The 20,059-nt window shown below is 39.5% G+C and overlaps 1 protein-coding gene across 8 annotated transcripts in view; it reads left to right on the top strand.

The window, feature by feature from the left end:
* The window catches only part of LOC121826529 (cytochrome P450 3A25-like), a 319,487-nt gene that overhangs the window by 239,874 nt on the left and 59,554 nt on the right, over positions 1-20,059 (top strand). For 4 of the 8 annotated variants that reach the window (XM_076560745.1, XM_076560748.1, XM_076560746.1 and 1 more), the window contains exons 1-2: positions 17,091-17,212; positions 18,491-18,613. The gene's annotated coding sequence lies outside the window, so the exon portion shown is untranslated. Of the gene's footprint in view, positions 1-14,165; positions 14,587-17,090; positions 17,213-18,490; positions 18,614-20,059 lie in introns of those variants that run through there. The other 4 variants (XM_076560749.1, XM_076560751.1, XM_076560752.1 and 1 more) reach the window with 2 other exon arrangements.

The following is a 20,059-nucleotide window of genomic DNA, read 5'->3' as shown; positions in this document are numbered from 1 at the left end:
GGTTTTGTGCTCGGCTTTTATCGATTGATCTTTATTACTTTTTGTTTTAAAATTTGCCTGTATTTCTACTTCTTCACTGAGATTTTCCATTTTTTCAAAGTCATTTCTTTGTCATTGTGAGCTGTGTTCTGGCTTATTTTATACTTTGGTGGTGTGGATGTACACAATGAGGAATTTGTTCAGGACTTCATAGTCCTCCTGTAGTAAACTCTGGTAACATTCACCAGCTCCATGCCACCTCCCTGCTCATGTCATGTGATTATTACTTCCCAAAATACAAAAACTTGTCCCCTTGTCTGAATGTGTCCAGAGCTAGACAAAAATTAATATTTTTGTGTTTGTGAAAGTGGATTGTTTGTGGTGAAACTTTCTCTAGTTCCATGTTTGTCCCCGGCAGGGACGTTTCATTCCTGTTCATGGGTGACTATGTCCACTTAATGTTGTGACTATGCTATGATCTTTGTTAATATTTGTACGTTCTTTGATTCTTGTGTTCATAGCAAAGGCATCTTGATCATGAATGGTCTTTTTAATGTGTCATTGAGTATGAATTAAAGCATCTGGTACTCTCATGGAGGATAGTCTCATGCTCTTAGTCAAGGACCCTGCCAGATACTTGTCTCTTTCAATGTGTCTTTACTTGGTTATAGAGTAAGGGCTTTATGAAACATGTTTATTTTATGAAAAGATTTGAAAGAATGCCTTCCCTCAGTTTTAGGGACTACTGGAATACTTGTGGTTCATGACAGCTATTTCTTTAGATTACTGGATTCATCAGTGAATTCTCCTGGTTACAATACTAGACAATATTTACCCATTGGTTCTCAGATCATGTTGCCTAGTTGCATCACTTGGACTTTTAAGTTTACCTCTGATTCCTGTATCTCTCCTTGTTGTATTAGTTTGTTTCTTTAGTGAGGAGTAAGGTATAGATGGAGGTTATAGAAGAACTGTGGTGCTAGGAGAGATCCTCCTTCCCATCAAAAGGACTCTAGTAATGATGACCACTGAGCAGGAATCTGAAGCATTTGAGTTTTTAGATTTTTTAAATTCATTTTATATACCAAAAGCAGATTCTCACTCTCATCCCTCCTGCTCTCCACCACTGCCATGTCCACCCATACCCTCCCCCAACAGGGATAGTTCTCCTGTAGGGGGACAGCTAAGCCTGGTACATTCAGTTCAGACAGGACCAAGCCTCTCTCTGGTTTATCAGGGGTGAGCAAAGTGTCTGACCATAGGTCCAGAAAGACAACTCATGCACTAGGGATAGATCCTGACCACACTGCAAGGGGCCCCTCACACAGACCCAGCTAATAAAACTGTCTCCTGTATGCAGAGGGTCTAGTCCAGTCCCATGTAAGTTCCACAGCTGACGGTCCAAAGTTCCTAAGTTCCTTTGGGCTTGGTTCAGTTGTCTTTGTAGATTTCCTCATCATGATGTTGATCCCACTTGCTCATTAGTTCCTCTTCCCTCTCTTCCACTGGACTCCCAGACCTTGGCCTGGTGCATGGCTATGGATCTTGGCATCTGCTTCTATCAGTTACTGGATGAAGGATCTATGATGACAATTAGGGTATTCACCAATCTGATTACCATGGTAGGCTAGTCAAGGCACCCTCACCACTGTTGATAGTAGTCTAATCTGTGGTTGTCCTCATGGATTCCTGGAAATTTCCCTAACACCAGGTTTCTCCCTTACCCCATAATGTCTCCCTCTCTCAAGACATCTCTTTCATTGCTCTCCCACTCCATCCCTTCCCCAACTCAACCACCCCATTCCTTGATGTTCTCATCCCCCATCCCCATCCTCTATTGCCCCCCTCATTCTCATTGGGATCTCCTCTGCTTCTCTTTCCCAATGTGATCCATACATGCCTCTTAGGATTCTCCTTGATTCCTAGCTTCCCTGGAGCTGTGATTTGTAGTCTGGTTATCATTTACTTTATATCTAATATCTGCTTATAAGTGAGTACATACTATGTTTGTCTTTCTGAGTCTGGGTTACCTCACTCAGGATAATATTTTCTAGTTCCATTCTTTTGCCTGTACGTTCCATGTTATTTATTTATTTATTTATTTATTTATTTATTTATTTATTTATTTATTTATTTATTTTTACAACTCAGTAGTATTCCACTGTGTATCTACCACATTTTCTTTATCCATTCTTCAGTTGAGGGCCATCTAGGTTGATTCCAGGTTTTTTCTAATAAGAACAATTTTGCTATGAACATAGTTGAGCATGTGTCCTTGTGGTAAGATTGAGCATTCCTTGGGTATTTGCCCAAGAGTGGTATAGCTGAGTCCTGAGTTAGATTGATTCCCAATTTTCTGAGAAACAGCCATACTGATTTCCAAAGTGGCTGTATCAGTTTGCATTCCCACCAACAGTCGAGGAGTGTTCCCTTTGATCCACATCCTCTCCAGCATAAGCTGTCTTCAGTGTTTTTGATCTTTGCCATTCTGACAGGTGTGAGATGGTATTTCAGAATAGTTTTAATTATTCTTATTAATTATTTAATATTCTTAGTCTTCCTGATGACTAAGAATATTGAGCAATTCCTTTTCTTTCAGTCGTTTGAGATTCTTCTATTGAGAATTTTCTCTTAAGCTCTGTAGTCCATTTTTTAATTGAATTGTTTGGTATTTTCATGTCTAGCTTTTTGAATTCTTTATGTATTTTGGAGATCAGCTCTCTGTCAGATGTGGGGTTGGTGAAGATCTTTTCCCATTCTGTAGGCTGTTGTTTTGTCTTATTGACTGTGTCTTTTGCCCTACAAAAATCTCAGTTTCAGAAGGTGCCAGTTATTAATTCTTGCTCTCAGTGTCTGTGCTCCTGGTGTTTTATTTAGGAAGTGGTCTCCAGTGCCAGTGCATTCAAGAGTACTTCCTACTTTCTCTTCTATCAAGTTCAGTGTAACTGCATTTATGTTGAGGTTTTGATCCACATGGACTTGAGTTTTGTGCATGGTGACAGATATGGATCTATTTTCAATCTTCTACATGTTGACATCCAGTTATGCCGTCACCATTTGTTGAAGATGATTTCCTTTTACCATGGTACAATTTTGGCTTCTTTGTCAAAAATCTCATGTTCATAGGTGTGTGTGCTAATGTCAGCATCTTCAATTTGATTCCATTGGTCCCCATGTCGGTTTTTATGCCCGTATCAAGCTGTTTTTTCTTACTTTGGTCTATCATAGAGCTTGAAGTCGGGGATCATGATGCCTGTAGAGGTTGCTTTATTAGACAGGATTCTTTTAGATATCCTGGGATTTTTGTTTTTCTTTTTAAAAATGTTTATTTATTTATTTATTTATTTATTTATTTATTTATTTATTTATTATGCATACAGTGTTCTGCCTGCATATATCCCTGCAGGCCAGAAGAGAGCACCAGATTTCATTACAGATGGTGATAAATCATCATGTGGTTTCTGGGAATTGAATTCAGGACGTCTGGAAGAACAGCCAGTGCTCTTAACTTCTGAGCCATCTCTCCAGCCCAGGTTTTTTTGTTTTTCCATATGAAGTTAAGTGTTGTTATTTCCAAGTCTGTGAAGAATTGTATTGGGATTTTGATGGGGATTGCATGGAATCTATAGATTGTTTTTGGTAAGATTACCAATTTTACTGTTAATTCTACCTATCCATGAGCATGGGAGATCTTTCCATTTTCTAATACCTGCTTTGATTTCTTTCTTCAGAGACCTAACGTTCTTATCATACAGGTCTTTCACTTGCTTAGTTAGAATTTCCCCAAGGAATTTTATATTATTTGTGGCTATTGTAAGGGGTGATAGTTCTCTGATTTCTTTCTCAGCCCATTTATCATTTGTATATAGGAGGGCTACTGATTTTTTTTTTTAGTTAATCTTGTATTTTGCCACATTACTAAAAGGAGTTTATCAGCTATAGGAGTTCCCTGGTAAAATTTTTGGGGTCACTTATGTATACTATCATATTGTCTGCAAATAGGGAAAGTTTGGCTTCTTCCTTTCAGTTTGTATCCCCTTGATCTCCTTTTGTTTTCTTACTGCTCTAACTAGAACTTCAAGTACTATAGTGAATAAATATGGGGAGAGTGGACAGTCTTGTTTTTTTTCCTGATTTTAGTGGACTCGCTTGGAGTTTACCTCCATTTAATTTGATGTTGACTGTCAGCTTGCAGTAAATTGCCTTTATTATATTTAGGTATGTTTCTTGTATTCCAGATCTCTCTAGAACCTTTATCATGAAGGGGTGTTGGATTTTGTCAAAGGCTTTTTCAGCATCTAATGAGATGATCATATTTTTTTTCTTTCAGTTTAAGTGTTGTATTACATTGACAGATTTTTGTTTGTTGAACCACCCTTGCATCCCTGGGATGAAGCCTAGTTGGTCATGGTGGATATTTTTTGGGGGGGTTTTGGATTCAGTTTTCCAGTATTTTATTTGTTGAGTGGTCTTCAACACTGGTATAGATAGCAACCCTTCGGCTGAGTCTTCTTCTAGCTATTTGCAAAGTTCCCAAAGTAGAAGAAAACTTTGCTGCTCTGAGCATTTCAAGGAAGTATTTGGTTATGAGTGTTCCTCCTTTCACTGAATTATTCCAGGATTCCTATGTCTGGGTGGTGACATTATGTGCCATAGTCACTCATATTAAATCCATTTATGTATGGGGTGAAATTTAAGGATGAGAACATCATCCTGAACATTCAGGTCCTGGTATTTTGTCAAATATCATCAGCTCTAGAGGCAGTTTCAGGTAAATGAAGGTTCTAGATTGGGTTCATACGTCAGTGGGAAGTTGTGGCCACCTTTCCAGCAGGGGCCCCATCCATCCACTCTTTCCTATACATAGCAGCATTTTCTATGAATTCTCACGGAGATGGATGTGCAGAGGAGCCATGCCAAGAATCTGCTCAAGAAACACATTTCACGTGGAGGTGCACACCCACAGTGTCATTTACTCAGGAGGCCCAGGCAGGTTTAACCCTTGAACTCGGGGCTTTGAGATCATCCTGGGCATCATAGTAAAGACCAGCCTCAAAAAATACACATGATAAACTTAGTGTTGAAATACATTTTTTTCTTCCTATTGTATGTTTCTTCCTTAGCCTAGGGATGAAGGTCAATGGGTCGGTTGTTTACCTAGCATGCACATGGTCCTGGGCGCCATCCTCAGTACTCACACAATAGGGCATGGTGCTGCCTGTCTGTAATTGAAAGACATGGGAGGCGAAGGCTGAAGGATCAGAAGTTCTAGGTCATCCTTGCTACACAGTGAGTAAAAGGCCATCCAGGAGTACACAAGTCCCTGCCTCATTAAGACAAACACTGTACTGTCGCTCACACAGATATCCTGGCTTTGAATATTTTCTTTTGTGTGTTTTGGAGTACATGTGGAAGCCAGGTAATTAGAGACAGGCCATTGGGGATGGACTCGTGAGGCAGGTGGATACAGGTAAAAAATCAAGGTAGAGAGGGGAAATGCTCAGAGTGGAAAGGTTCAAACATGGATGGGGAAGTGACACATTCGGAAAAGACTTAACTAGAATGAAGGGCATATAAAAAAGCTATAAGAAAACCTGCATCTTGAGGTAGGTATGGTATAGTAACCTAAAAGAGGGGCTCTGAAGGATGAAGAGGAGTTTGTTCATGAGACTGTCCAGTAGAAGGAGGGTGTGGTAGTCCTTACTGCCTGCTGATTTCTTCTCTTTCCTGGGAACAAAGCTCTCCTGGAAGACAACCGTGTTTGGACAAGCCTTGAAGCAAGCTGCTTCCTTCTGCTGCTTCGGTTCTTCCTCTAGCTCTTGCTTCCACATCTCAGCTTTATAGGCACCCCTCTTGTCTGTCTCCAGGGACAAAGGCTCAGCTTGAGTCACATTCTTTACCTTTTTCTCTGGCAAGTTAATAGTGTCAAAATGGGGCACAGGAAGGGCCTTGAACTTGGGCACCTCCTCTTTCTGCATTTCTTTTATTTTCTCCTTCTGGAGCAAGTGGCACTCTTTGTCCCGGGTATCAAAGGAGAAAGGGCACACCTCCATGTTTCTTGCTTCTGGGAGGTGGGGCTTATAAGGCATCCCATAATGTGGCACAGTTTGAGCTCTTTTCTATCCTATACCTCTAAGTGGATCTTTTAACCATGTATGATTTTTGTATTGCTATATTTTCTTCTTTTATAAAGTATTTGTAAACAAGTCTAATCACACAATATTAGAGAAATTCCCTGTATTAATGTTACCACCTTCCTCAGAAATGTAGGTAAGTACCAGAAACTGCTAAAATTCTCGTGAGAGATGGTTTTCCAAAATTGTTAATAATTTATATTTAATATTTTATTTATTTTCTCATTTATTTTTGAGTCATGGTTTTATTATGTAGTCCTGGCTAGCCAGGAACGTGTTATATAAATCTGTACTCAAATTGTACTCAAACTCACAGAGATGCTCCTGTCTCTGTTTTCTGAGTGCTAGGATTAAAGTAAAGGCATGTACCACCAACCCTGGATGGAATTCATTTACCAAAATATCAATTTTTAATAAAAATTTTAATTTAACAGCTGTCTAGCCGTTTGTTGATTTTTTTCCTTAAATACCAATACCTTCTTGGCACTTAATCCACAGGAACCAGATCTAAGAGTTGGGAGCAGAGACATAGGCTAATATATCAGATTGCCTTTTAAATCCACCAATGTGAAAATTGGATTCAGTGTGTTGTACCCCCCAAGTAAGACCACCACAGCGCCAATATCTGAATAAAGCACACAGGGGTTTGTTAATAACAAAACAAGCCGGGGCTTTGTCCAAGGCCAACACTTAACACAGCAAGTGGAGGAGGATGGCCCTGAGCACTCACTTCAAGGAGTTTCTATAAGAAAGATTTATGTGCAGAGAGTTACATATCTAAGGATTGGATGAGAGGCCTAGGGGTGAGGTAGTTCTTTGAAGTTACTGGCTGAACTATAAGCATGAGGTTACTGATGGCTAACAGGATGCAGGGTATCTACAGAGACATAAATTTTTTACTCCCTATGTCCTGCTTTTGCTGAGCCCAGGATATATACATTCAGATTTATTGTTCCTATCCTATTCTCCCATGAGTTTAACTTCTGGTCAGTTGAGTCCATTACTCTCCATATCCTGTGTTACCAAATCCAGGATATACAGATTTATTATTATCCAGCCTTATCTTCCCACTAGTTCAACTTCTGGTCAGTTCTAAAATTGCTGGTCAGCAAATACCTTTAGAGGAGGGGGAGGGAGCATCTCTCAAGAGGGCTACTGATTTTTCCCTTAAATTCCCTCCTCTCCTAGTAACTCGAGGACACCCAGTCATGGGTTGTCAATACCTAGTTTGCAAATATGTACCTTAAGTCTAATGGCCCATTTTTATATCTTGGTTGAGGATCTCATATTGAGTTTGAGTCTTTTGCACCATTATTTTGGTGGTCTCCAAACTTTTTCTGATGAACTGCTTCAGCTTGTTTACGAGGTAAGGCCCAAAGGTTAATATGAGGGCTAGGAGCAGTAGGGGTCCCAAGAGAATGGAGGGTAGAGTTCTTAGCCAGGGGGACCTGTTATACCAAGATTCGAACCATCCCTGGCCAGCTTCCCTGTCCCTCTTTCACTTGTTGAGGTCTTTTCTTACTTTGGCCAGAGAGTCCTTAACCAGCCCGGATTGATCTATATAAACACATCATTTCTCTCCCAGGGCTGCACACAGTCCCCCTTGTTGTCAGACTTGGAGGTCTAGCCCTAGCCTATTCTGTAACATGACCTCAGAAAGCAAGGTGAGGGATTCTAGCATCATCAGTTTAGTGGCATCCAAACAGGAATGATTGTTTAGATAAGACTTCAATGATGTAAGAGCCAACAGTAATTAGCAGAAGCAGAAGGGCCAAAAGCCCTGTATTGGCTGACAGAGTTCCTTATCCTGAAGGAACATGGAAATTAAAATAGGGACCAGTTATTATTTTATCTCAGGTTCTCTGTGACAAGAATTTCTTTTTTCTATCTAATGTTCCAGAAGGAGATGTTTTCGTTTCTGTAATTACTTCCTGCTGATGTTGGGACGTTGTTTTCAGGGTCCTGGAAAGCCAGAATGTTAGTCAAAAGCAAGGAGGGGATTTAGAAGCATCTGCTTCATTGACCAGCTGAAGAAACAGCATTTATATTGGCTGGATTGGTCTATGTCAGCTTTCAGCAAGTCCATGTGTCACAGTTTGAAGTCAGTAGCTGATGCCTGGATCTGTCTGCCAGCCAAATGGAAGCCCACTGAAACAGATGTAGACTAGAGACAAAAGTTAACTTATTTGGAAATTTTAGGCCCACAGCCTTAGTAAATATATTGGTTTTATCAATCAGTAGTGAAATACATATTGTAGAAAAAGCAGGTAACAGGTATCCGTCTGTAAGTCTATAATCAGAAGATAACCATAAGAAATCCAAAATCTTGAGCTCATAATTCAAACAGTAAGCAGTTATTGCTCTATTATCTTATCAGAATTCTATTAATGTTAAATTCTGACCTTTTTAAGGTTTAATGCAATGACAGTATGGTAAAGGAAAGAAATTTTGTAGTATCTTTTATAAGAACAGCCACTTCAAATTATGTTTAAAACCTGTTTGTCCCTTAATATGAAGCTTGTAAGGCAAACCTGTTTGCCTCTTTCTTTGTTTTTCAGGAGACCTAGTAGCTTTAATTATTTATTCATTGTTCAACGAATTAATAAGGTGGCTGCAACCCCGTGGAAGACTCTGGTTGCCTGATGTTGCTAAGCTGACAAAGTTGTAGCTACCTAATCGTCAATGCCATCAGAGATCTGAGAAGGATGAATTTTACCTGAGTACAGACTTCCAAATCTATTAAAGAATGGCAGAGACTATCCATTGCCCAGACTGCCATCATCCCAGGCTCCTGTAGTCTTCATAGTCTTGGCAGGACAGGTGTCAGGACAGCATCAGTCTTGGCTGCTGGGCCTATATCGTTAAAGTTCTCTGTGTAGGGGCAACTTTGGGAAAGACTGAGCTTATCTTGTCAGTGTCTCATATGTCCATTCTAGGCCAGATCCCTGGCAGCTGGAGTTGAGTCTGGGTGTCATCTTGTCCTTGTTCCATGTCTTCTTGGAAACCTTGGGAGTTAAAGCTAGGAGCTGGGAGTCTCTGTTTGTTCTAGTGAGCTAGTAAGCTTTTTATCAAATAATTTAAATGGCATATTCATCAGATCTTTGACAGGTTTGAGGACCATTGTCTATTAAATATATCTGAGCTAAACAAATCTAGGCCTAATCTTGAAAACATCTCCAAGTTTGGTAACAATAACCAAGTCAATTTGTTATCCTGTAGATATATTAGTCAAATGGACCTCTCAGGTTCTGTTTTATTTCTTTTTTAATACCTTATTGTTACATAAGAGTTAACAGTTTATGCTTTAAACTAGTACCTGGATAGCCAGATGACTAGTATTAGCATGTATTCCTTAATACAAAGGACATGCAAACTCAGACATTCAAAACCAAACATACCTGTGGCCACATTTTTATCCATAGCTGCAGAGTAGACAGTCATTTTTAAAACTATAAACCTTTGGAGTCTCAGTATAACAACAGAATAGCAAGAGAAAGAAATCCAGAACATGTTTTATTTTTTATACATCTCAAATCATTTTTTATCATTACTTAGGCCTTTTTATCCTCAGACTTTTATAACTTGCTTTTACATAGTCTAATAACTTGCATTTCATATACGTTCCTTCTTCCCAAAACATTCTTTTTATATTCCCATACCTAAAACATTTATACCTTAGATCCCATATAAACTTTATTTATATTCAAATCTCATAACTTATTTAAAATTTAAAGTTTCATATTTTTATATCTTAAACTACTTCCTCAGACCCAGTACAGTATGTATTCAGTCTCTAATGACATACTTAAGCCTCTAAATTTTTATAAAAATGTTACATCTTAAAATATCTTTTTTTTCTGTTTAATTCATTGAGTTATCCTCTACTTGGAATTTGATACAGTTTTTTCTTATCTTAACCAATAATAATTTGTAATCAATTCTCTTAAATGATGGCAAGTATTTGTAACCCATTGAACTGAAATGACCAAAATCCATGTATTTTGTGTGTGTATGCGAAAACAAAATCATAATTTTTTAAAACATAATGTATCTTTAACATTTTTTCTAAGCATTACCAGGACAGAGGAGGTTTAACATGGGAAGCTAATGATGAACTTGGCTTAGGAAGGAAGGGAGGGGGATTTAGATTCAGAGTGTGCAGGCAGTAAACTCCCAAGCGCCCCTATCTCCCCCACCTCTGCCTGCCTGTAGAGAGAATGCATTTCAGTCTTCTGTGAGAGCCACAGGAGCCTCTCCTGTAGGCTAATACCAGCCCTGCCCATCCTGGCCCTGAGAATGTTCCAAGCTCCTGTGAGGGAGGCATCTGCCCACCCACCCAGGGCCTCTCCTGCAGGGTTTGCCTGCTCTGGCAATTCACCTCCCTGCTTTCTTGGGGAGGACCCAGTCTCAGACCTTCCCAGGGGCCAGCAAGTGATAAGCACCCAGCATGTGGCCCTGCTGATGAGCTTCCCTCACCTGCCTGTGCTGTGGGCCTGATAGCAACAAGGGAAGCTAGTAGACAGAAACAAGAAACATTTACATAGACATAAGTGCCAGAAGGGCCAGTGGTGAAAGGGTTGATTCCCACCTTGACCAAGGGGAACAGTAGCTCTTATGGGAAGGGCAATCTAACCAGGATCAGGAGTTTCTCCTCTCTGCCTCTGTGTACCTTCACAGCTGGTCCTCCCCCTAGGGCAGGGTTTGTGGGAATCATGGGGAGCTCTTCCTTGGCCAGCATCAAAGGTTCCCTCAGGAGGCCAAGTAAACATTGTAAGAGGCCCATTCTGCACCGCAAAAGGTGACAAACTTCCCCTGGTGAATCTATCATTCTATTGTGAGCAGTGGATCACACATCCTTCCAGTATGCTAGGTGAAAGTCCAGGGAGGAAGAGGGAGACTGTCCCATGGCATCCATCTTAGTCAAGTCAACAATGAGAGCAATGAACACATTACACACAAGACCAAGGGCACACACAAAACTTTACCCCAAGAGACAACCAACAAAGTTCCAAGAACAATGACAGCCTGATGTGCTCTGGAGGGAGCGACCCTCCAGGCTCAGCCACACCAAAAATCTTCCAGACTCGAGGCTCTCTGTCCTCAGTTAAACAGACCTTGGGACTACCACAGCCCCATTAACAGGGTCCAGAATTTCTTCTGAAATCCTGTGATCCTGGTTCCAGTGCGTCCACTGGCTGCCACTGGCATTGACCATTGCTGGACCATTTCACAGATCTAGCATGCCTCAGAAAACGAACATACAGAGTCACACAAAGACAAGGACAAACAAAGACACAGAAACTTACTGGCCAGTTAGGAAACCCTCAGATCAGGGTCTGGGGGTAGCGGAGGACCCAGGACAAGCCCCCAAATGTTGTGCCCGTGTCACAAGACCACCACAGAGCCGATATCCAATGCAAGCACACAGGGGTTTATTAATAGCAAAGTATGCCCGGGCTTGGTCTGTGTCCAACACTTAACACAGCTGGTAGAGGGGGGCGGCCCTGAGCACTCACTTTAAGGGTTTTATATAGGAAAAGTTTATGTGCAGAGTGTTACATATCTCAGGATTGTACAGGGAGGCTCAGGTGAGGTAGTTTTTTGAAGTTACTGGCTGAACTATAAGGTAACTATGAGGTTACTGATGGCTAACAGGATGCAGGGTATCTACAGACATAAATTTTATGCCCTATGTTCTGTTTTTGCTGAGCCCAGGATATATACATTCAGATTTATTGTTTCAGTCCTATTTTCCTATAAGTTCAGTCTCCGGTCAGTTCTAAAACTGCTTGTCAGCAAATATCTTTAGAAGAGGGAGGCGAGAGAGCGTCTCTCAAGAGGGCTGCTGATTTTTCCCTTTCAGTAGTAGTTTGTATTGTAATTCCAACAGTGAAAAAATACAAGGCCATAGCAAATAGGCAATCCAGAAGAGAAAACACAAAACCTGGTGTTCCAGTGAGCAACATCCTGAATTTGGGATGCAATGTTATGAACTCAGAAATAGATTGGGTAAGAAATTTTTTTGAGGAACAATTCTTTTAGTGTCCCATAACTCAACTTTGATAATATATAGATTTATAGCATTCAATTGATAATAGTACCTCATTCAATATTACATTAAATTATAAATAGAAATAAAACAACACATTTCTTTAATGTATGCATCTCATTTTATTAACAAATTTAAAAATACAATTTATGTTGAACTTAATAATTTTATATTTTTTAAAGCTGCAGGGCACTCACACTAAGACCAGTCTCAAAATCATGATCCTCCTGCCTCAGCTTCCCAAGATGTAGCTTTGGAAATATGCACCACCATACCAAATAAAATGTATTTCTCAAACTGGATGGTCAGATCTATGTACTTACATTTATAAGGTATATGTAATTGGAGTTTATATAGCTGCTGCCAGGTTGCTCTCTCTAGAAGCAACTGCAGAGCTTAAAATGAAATATAGGTCTATTTTCTAGTTTCCTGTCTCAAACCTTGCACTTGTGTCTTTCATAGGGTCCTACTGATATTGAGTGGAAGTTTGCACGAACAAAGTTCTAGATAGATACTTTGATGAAGGTGGAACTTGCTGCCTCCTTTCAAAATTATCCCAGCCCCAAATCATTTCTCTATCTTGGCAACTGATTCAACAACACCTTTGTTGGGATTTTGCTGGGCTTCAGCTGCATGACCGAACATGCATAGTTCAGGAGCTACACATGGGGTCTGGAGTCTTGTGTCTTAAGATATCCGTGTGTGCTGGTGATTACATATGCCTGGTGTGGTCACGAAATCTAGCATGCATGGTGTAGCTCTGTAAGCTCATCTGTACCTTAAAGAACCGGACACAGACCTCACTTCCTCTCGTTCTGTTCTGTTCTCTCTCTTCACCCCCCCCCCACCATCTTTCTCTCTCCTTGCCCAGGCCTGGTTCTCTTGTTCCCCCCCAACCCTCTTCCTCCTAATAAAGCTCTGATATTGATACTGGGGTTTGTCATGGCCATGACTTTTCCTCACAGTAACCAGTGCTGGTAACCAGCGCAGATGATCATTATTATAATCTTCAGGACCAAAAGTGACCCTGATGGAAGACAGAGGAGGCACAACTTGACAATCCTCACCGTAAGACTAAAATAAAATCTGTTTTCCTGGACACAAACTGTTTTCCTCCTTTCTCTTTTGTATGACAGTTCTTATCTTAGATATGATAAAATCACTCAAACATATGCTTTTGACATTTCTCAGCCATGAGCCACTAAGCCATTTTATATGCCAAATGTTTATCAAACCACTTGGGCAGGTGAATGATAAGGGTGCAGTCCTGCTGATGCAAGTTCCTTGTCCATGCCGAGTCACAGGAACGCAAGCTGATGACCTGATACAAAATCAACATTGTTAGGTACTGCTTCCTCACTGGGACTAAACACAGCCAGTTCTGTGGAATAGAAGTCAACTCTAATCTAGCTGTCTGTGGAATTGACTTGACTAGTGTCCCTGTCCCAAACAAGCAGCTGTGTGATTTTGAGAAAGAGACTATCTAGTTGTCATTTTAATTTTCTCCTCTTTGCAATAAAGCAGCACAATCTCGTGGCCTCCCAGAGGGCCAAATGGGTTTTCTGCTAAGGTAAGAGGATGTGAGGCTAGGATGAGGCAAGGTGAGACAGAACAAGAACTATGGGATGGTAGTTGTGCAGCTCTGACCACAAGGCTTCCCTCTGTAATTGATGAGCAGACTACCAAGGCCTGAGTGCCCCACTTGTCTTGTGCTGAGCTGGAAGTCTGCGATGTGCAGACCCCAGTGTTGAGAGGCTCCACAATATCTGTCCCTTTGAGACACCGCAGACCTTTGAGACACTGCAGACCTTTCCCACCAAAGCCACATCCCACCAGAAAATGCCAGCCTCCAAATAGAGCCCCATGCAACACATCCAATCATAAATGGCATGTGAGGCTTAAGCCCGCCCCTGAAGCACTCCGGCCCAATGAGCATCCGGGCAGAGACTCTAAACCTCCCCCATTCCACCTTGGTCTTCCCGCCTGGGACATTGAGCATGCTCAGACTTGAGGACGTTAAGGAAATGCTGAGGAGGTGCTGAGGCGTTGTGGAGGGGTTCTGTGGAGTTCATCTGGTGAGGGCAGTCCCAGGCCAGGGTGGCCAGGCTCAGGGTCTCCTCAGAGTCTGGACTTCCTCACAGCCCGTGTTCTGGGGAGACTGAGGTGAAGACGAACCTGCCTTCTTGACAGCAGTCTCCTCTTAGACCAGGTCTCGTGAGGCCGTCTTCTCAGAGCCTGGAGACTCCTCACAGCCGAGTCCTCATGAGGCTGAGATGCCCTCAGTGAAGATCCAGGATGGCAGGATGCAGTTCTGAAAGAATTATAGGCTTTCATCCAGATTATTATGGGCTTAACGTTTTCCGTATTTCTTTACTTCATCTTGGGGCCTGTGGGATCTGCAATATCCCCTTTCTCATTCCTTATGTGAGTAACTAATAATCTTTCATTTTTCTTTGCTAGTGTGCCTAGAGATTTAGCAGTATTGTATAGATATACGTCTTTTTCTTACCTTTGTCATGTTTATTTTCAATTGATTGAATTTAAAAAATTGACTAGGGGCTTCTTATTCACTTTCTTTAATATTTATATACAATATATGTCACCATTAGTAACATGTTACCAATCTACTAATTCAGGTGTTAATTATTTCATATCTATAATCCAAGCCCTTGGGAATCAGGATTCCATGAGTTTGAGAACAGTGTGGGTTACACATATAGCACTGGATACACTGCTACAGAGTGACATCTTATTGTAGAACATACAAACAAAATCCAAATGTATTCACTTTCATATGAAATCATTTAATGTTTTAGTTTTTTCTAATCATGGTTTAGCTTATTCCATAAATTTGATTATATTTTATTTCCACTTCAATACTTTTACTTTCGCTATGACTTTCTCTTTTAATTAATTGATTATTTTAAGAATGAAATATTTAATTTTCATTTATTGGGGATTATCAAGATACTATTCTGTTATTAACTTGCCTTTTAATTTCCCTGTAGTCAGATTGCACACATCACTTTATATCAGGTCTTCTATGTTTATTTAAACCTGTTTAGTAGCTTGTAACGTGGAGTATGTTGAAAAGTGACTTGTGTGTTCTGGAAATGCTGTCTTAAGCTGTCATTTGAGGAGATATTCTGTAAATGTCTGTCAAGTGAAATTGATTGACAGCAGTGTTCATTTTCTCCTTGCCCTTAATGACTTTCTCTGCTTTTCATTCTTTCTTTTCTCTTTTTACAGTAAAAAAAACTTAATTTGATTATAATTTAAATTTTTCTTATTACCAAATCTTGTCATATGGATATATCAGGAGTTAAATGGAATTTTCTGTTCCAAATACAACATCTTGAAGCCTTGTTATATAGGAACTTCTGTCCCTATGGCAAAATTGCACTGAATTATTCAATATGTTCATGTTTTTTAAAAGTTTAAAATCTCCTTCATTTGACAACTTCTTATTGTTTAGTTCATATAAACAAATGGTAGAAAGTGAAAGTCAATTTTTTATGTATGCATTGTATTTTTTATTGATTCTTTGGGAATTTCATACCGTACACTCTAATCCCACTCCTCTCCCAGACCCTCCATATCTGCCCCGACCTCTTGTAGAGTCCCGCCACAAAGGAAACAAAAAAGGAATAAAAATAAGATAAAAAATAAACAATAATAAAAAAGAAAAAGAAAACAGTAAAGCACTTTGCTCTCCCAGCACCCATCTTTCCCACCTCTCCATCACCCCTCCATCATCTCTCCATCATCTTAGTGGCATTGGGAGCTGCTGTGTATCATGGAGGTCTAGTGCTGATGGTGTACTGAAGCCACGGGCCGTGAACCTGACCAACATCCCATTACACAGCGAACATTTGCAAGTGAAGCTGTTGGACTTTCCCTCCTTTTGTTCTGTCGACTCCCATCTCCAACTTCAATTGTGGATTTGTCAGTTTCCATCCACTTTCTCATCCAGGTTGGAGGATTTGTAGTTAAATACTTTTCAAGTGGAGTGTTTTGTCTGCCTGAGAAATTAATCCCCTTTCAACACACACATGTATATTATGGTATTTGTGTTATTCAGAATAGATACTTCCCTAGTAAAACTTAACTGTTCTTCAGTTTACTTTGGTAGCAGCATGGGTACTAGGGCGTTTTTAAGAATTCCGCCTTTTCCTGCCTCATTACTCTGACACTCTGCCCATACTTTTGTTTTCTATTCATCATAGAATGAAATCCTGTTGGTGGTTTATCTTCTCTGGTGATTTCTCCCATCTAGAACTTTATGTTTAATGCAGTTACATGGTTAGTTTGCGTCTTCTATCTTGATTATTTTAAGTTCACTGTTTCTGTCCAAAATGTCTTTTGTGTCTGGTTTTGGGTTCAGTTTATCATTCTATTTATCCCCTCACCTACATTGTTATTTAGACATTTTTTAAAAAAAATTAATAGCTGCTTTTCAAGCACTGAAGGCCTGAGAGCTACTAAACTCAGAGCTCCTTCCTTGCTAAAAATGCCTGAAAGCTACCAGACTTCTGGAGCTCATCCATTGTGTGCTTTATCAGCTGAGCCAAATAATAATTTATATTTTACAGATTATTTGTGCCAAAATTTCTGTCTTTTGTTATGGTGGAATTCAAGACTTTTGTAAACCTCTCTTAGTTAATACATATGATGAATGACAATATGGTGATGGAACACTGTACCTTTTAGTGACTAAAACTAATGAAATGCTAAGAAATCCCTTATAAAGTTTAAATTTTATGCAGATTTATTTGTATCAACTCTATACAACTCAGTTTTCTTGCATGATCCAATTACTTTATATTTCCCTGGCACTATCTTTTTATGGTTCTGGGTTCCAGAATGACCTTATAGTCCTTACATTCTGTTTGGTCACAATCCTTTATTCTAACAACTGAGAGCATGACAATGAACTGACGTCATGTACTGCATGGGTGCAAGCCTCTTTGACTCCCTGGGTCCATAAAAATAAACAGAGAAATTATGAAACAATGATTTGAAAATTGCACATATGTGTTTGGAAATGTAGGTAAGTACACATGAGTGCAGTTTCCACAGTGATGAGAAGAGGCTCCAGATTCCCTGGAACTAGAGATATTGGTGTTTGATTTTTGGGTCACTGTGATGGGTGATGGGAACTGAACTCAAGTCCTTTGAAAGAGTACAGTGTGTGTTTTTCTGTTAGGCCAACTCTAGCCCCAACATTGAAAACCTTAAGAGAAGTTTGGAAGAGAGTAAAAATGTAGTCATTATGTTTAGTTGTATAAAAATATATGAGCCCTTGTGCAAATAAGTAATTCTTTTTCTGTTTTATTACTTCTAAAATTAATCTTATTATTGTGTACATTTTAATTATATAAAATAAGTCATTTGTTTCTGTACACCACCTTGTTTCCCAGTTATACTCCCTCCATTTAACATATTTCCCTTCACACTTCCTCAAAATTTTTTAACACATTTTTCCTATTTTTCTAGATTCCATTTATGAGAGAAGATATGTGTTAATTGTTTTTGGAGAGTTGTCTGTTTCTCAACTTGATATATAGTTGGAACAATTTTCTTGAGAATTATGCAACTTTTTTCAATCATTTTTATTTTGAATTATCTGCATTATTTATACATATTGTGTTGTTTTTAGTCATTCATATAATGATGGTTATCTGAGCTCATTTCCTGAATCTTCTATTGCAGGTAGTGCAGTGATAAAACATTACACACAAACTCACATATGTAGTGATTCAGTGTCGTTCATTTTGATGAGCGTCGTTCATTTTGATCAGTGTGCACACCCAGAAGTGGTACAGTGGGCATGTCTATGCTAAGTTTTCATTCATAACCATCGTTACAGCATCCACAGTACCTGGGATGTTTTAGTTTACAATGAACATAGTGTATATGTTCTTGTTCCACCTCCTTTGCAGCATTTAAAAAATTAGATTTGGTGAAAAATATAATCCTTTAAAAGACACTTAAAGCTGGAATTATGGGGCAATCTGAATATTCTTTTACTAATGTGACAAATGGGTCTGGGGCCCAAGAAAATGACCACAGTGTCTATAGTATTTGAGCCAGGCTGTAAGTCCTGCTGACAATTTATTCTATTGAAATGGTTGCCATGCATTGTTCTGAGTGGTCAGAGCTGGACCTCATATTACTGCATGGCTGGTGACCTCAAAGTGGTCTATTTGGTAAGGAGAATGTACTTGTGAGCACCTAGTTTCACTTTGCACCCATATTTCTAGTTCATATATTTGTTGGCATTTAAGATACTGTCTCAGATATGCTGATTGTGAAAAATTGTTTTCAGCATGCAGAAAATGAAACTCTGCTCTCTATCTTCTACCATATACAAGCTCTGCACCAAATGTGTCATAGACCTGATACCCTGAAAATGCCAAAGGACACAGTAGAGACACACTTCTAAGCACAGGTATGGATTTTCTGAATAGGAGTCTTGTCCAATAATAAATGAGACCAAAAATGAACAAATAGGATCTCATGAAATTAAGACTTTTTATTTCAGCATAAGAAAATATAATTTAAGTGATAGCATACAGAATATGAGAAAGTTACTCATGTAATAGTGTCATGAGCGTTATTGTGTAATTAACTTCCTTCTGATCTGGTGAGGCCTGCACTATAGGGAGGAATTAGTACCTGCTACTGTGTACCTGGTCAAAAGACACTGGCTTGGCAGGTCATAGCCCTTTAGATGATGCTACTATTGTTACTTAGTGTAATAGCAACTCTTTTGTAAATATTGTTTTTTGACACATAGATCTTTTTAGCTCTCAGTCTTGGCCAGAGGTTCTCTTTCTGTGGTTTGCAGCAGCAAATGCACAGCCTCATAACTTCAAAATGTTGAAATGACCATGAATGCTCATTCCTAAATGGGACCTGTAGATCAACCACTTCCCCTAGGCATAGGAAACATCCTGGAAGTGGGTCCTGAATGTCCTGACTGAGCATGAGGGAACTGCTGTGACATGCTGTCCTTTGGACATGACATAGCCATTGCTCACTCACAAGAGCTGTGATCACCTATAGCTTCAGGTGACCGTGTTCAGGACTGACTGTGAACATACCTATCTGTCTTTAACCAGACAGCTGGAAGAGGCAGCCTGCTGGTGGAAGACAAAGCCTACTGAGCCTCTGTCTCAGTACAGAAAATATAAAGGAAGCTAGAAGTTGGCCTTTTGTATTACTTATCAGTTCCCCTTTCTTTATCTGTCTGCCTCCCAGGGAAGACTGTGATTCCTATTCCCTCAAATGAATGAGTTTGTTGAGGTTAATACAGGAGTATAGGTATGGTATTACTTATAGGAATATGAATAACTCTAATGTGTGGCATCACAAAGGCTCTCATTAGAATGGGTGACTCATGAGGACTAGAACTCTGAATGTGTCTTCATGACTTGTTTGCAGCTGAATGGGACAGAGGGTCTCATTTCTTCAGTTCTCCTTAGTTATCACCTATTTAACCTTGAAAGTGGAAGGGCCTTGTTAATCCTGTAAGTTTCAGCTTTCCCAGCCATGGTTTAATTGCTGGATATTATGAACCTCTTCTCTTTTTTCAAAGAATTTTTTGAGACATAATGAAATAGTCCTGCCCAGGGAAGAGTACACCAGTTGGATACTCAATATCAAATTGTCATTACTGAAAACATATATGCTAGCTATACAGAATTATTGGTTTACATTTAGGAAATATAACCATATGTATATGTATATATATATATATAACTTCATGTACATATATATGTATAAGCATGTAGCAACAATTAATGAAAATAGAGGTCATTAATTAGAAATGGAGCAAGGAAGAGTATTGGGAGTGTTTGAAGGATGAAAGAGATGAGAAAGTAATATAATTATA

This window comes from Peromyscus maniculatus, chromosome 23 (genome assembly GCF_049852395.1).
Source record: "Peromyscus maniculatus bairdii isolate BWxNUB_F1_BW_parent chromosome 23, HU_Pman_BW_mat_3.1, whole genome shotgun sequence".
NCBI classification, from domain to species: Eukaryota; Metazoa; Chordata; class Mammalia; order Rodentia; family Cricetidae; genus Peromyscus; species Peromyscus maniculatus.
This window is presented reverse-complemented; position numbering and strand designations above follow the sequence as displayed.